The following is a 2,205-nucleotide window of genomic DNA, read 5'->3' on the forward strand; positions in this document are numbered from 1 at the left end:
TCATCTTTAAATATTCATTATCATTATTATTATATTCCATTTTCTCCTGAATTTAGAAGAGAGTAAAAATATTTTTAAATAAAAATGTGTTTAAAAGTATTATACGCTTCAGGCACTGTGCCTACCATTCTTAATGGATAAGTGGGCTTTACCGCATACACTAAGGACTCACCAGTGGATTTTTAAGAGGAGTACCATATCCCCACGTGTTTTATGAAAAAAAGTCACTGGCAGGAATGTGGAAAAGGAAAGAGGAAGCAGAATGTGACTGGGGTCAAGAAAACCTAGTTGGAGGGATATTGCAATAGTCTGTGTAACACATCAAGAGGGTCTTAATTAAAGATGTTGCAGGGGGGATGGGCGTGAAGATATTATTTTGAGAGATATTTTATGGAGATATTATATGGTGATTATTTTCATCACCAGGATTTTGCAAATCATTGAATATTAAATTTAGGAATAGGCAGAGGGAAGAAATTAAATTGACTCCTAGATGTCTTTGCTGCGCATCTGAATGACATTCTCTAAATTCAAAGTATAGGAGGAGCAGATATATGCTTTCCTTCCATTATTTGCTTGGGGATATCTAGATGGGTTTTCTAGTTGGTATTCGAAATACATATCTAGACTAAATAGATGATATGGGCTGGAAACATCACAGATGTAGGTGTAAGTTAAGTCCCTATTAGTGTCAGGAGCACCAAAGAAGTTTGTGTCAAAGGAGAAGAGAAGAAGGCTAAGGATGAGCTCTTGGGACTCTGATGTTAAATAGAGCATTGAGAAGATGGAGCCAGCAAAGTAGATATCAGGGATGGCTAGAAAAACCACAAGAGAAACAGAAATGTATCATTTGTACTGTCTCCTTCAGAGCCTCCTTCTCTTGCTATCACTTGCTCCTTGTATCTATCTCTGTAAATGGTACTCCCATCCACCAGTTACCCATGTCAAAAGTCTTTATAATACCTTTGACTCTCCCTTTACCCTCACTCAGAGCTCAGTTAATTTCAAATCCAGTCGATTCTACCTGCTAAATATCTTTCCATCATCACAATAAGACCAGAGAGAAAATTGTAGGGTGCTCAATTGTAGGGAACTCAATGTGGTTCCTGTAAAAAATGAAGAAACAATATTCATGCTATCTTGTGCTGCTTGACTGCAGGCCCACAAACACTTTAGAATTTGTCTTGGGTTGGTTTCCTTGGAAAGAGACTCTAAGGCACAAATTTACACATAGGAGGTTTAGTAGAGCATACTCAGAACTACAATCTTTCAGTGTGTGAGGGAAGCATGATTATTGAGAGGTACATGTTGAACCATGATAGATAGTTCTTAAGACAGTCCATGGGCAGATGTGATGGAATGGCCCTTCGGAAATGTCTGGAATTAAGCCATAATGTGAAGTACTGTAACCCCACATTGACTAGTCAATGGAAACAGGCTGTCTCTCACTAGAGGTGCATAACCTTGGGGGATGTAGTTTCTTTTGGCCAAGGGAAATTCCAGTGGAAGCTATGAACCATCACTTGCCAAAACACAGCATTGGATAGTTAGTATTTTGATCCTGAAAGGGAAATTTGGATGGTGCATGACACCTATAACAGCTTCTATTACAGTCCACTATTTATGCTACACAGATCTACTTGATTTCTGTAAGTTCATCTCACCAGGGAAGAGCTCCTTCAGGGAAAACTTACAAGAGGGAGTTAGAGTGATGATCTACAGACACATCCCACCATTATAGCTGATCTGAGGGCTACAAATGTTACTCATCATCTTTCTCCTCCACAATCCATTCTAGGCATCTCTCAGTCTCCTGGACTAGGTGGCATGCCAGGAGGAGTGACACAGATCTAATCACTGATGTCTCAGAGGCCCTAAACACCATGCCGTCTTCATGTCCTGGCAAATTATCATGTCCTTTCACTATCAAAATCAGGCAGGGTAGTACCAATAGATGCCCAAAGGTACTACCAATGGCAGAGAAAGTTATGTAGGCACACTGAAAAGATCAGCCCTATCTCTTGCTGATGATCAAGGTCTATTAATCCAGTCAGATTGGTGACTCCTTTCTTTGCCTGCTAGCTTCTTAGCCAAGAAATCTGATGCAAATAAGGAGTAGGCATAGCTTACTATTTGAAGCCCTCCTTGTTTCTTTTGGTGGAAATGTTTCTGCTCTGTATACTAGGGTCTCTGTAATTACAGAGC

The sequence above is a fragment of the Diceros bicornis genome, chromosome 31 (assembly GCF_020826845.1).
Source record: "Diceros bicornis minor isolate mBicDic1 chromosome 31, mDicBic1.mat.cur, whole genome shotgun sequence".
Lineage (NCBI taxonomy): Eukaryota > Metazoa > Chordata > Mammalia > Perissodactyla > Rhinocerotidae > Diceros > Diceros bicornis.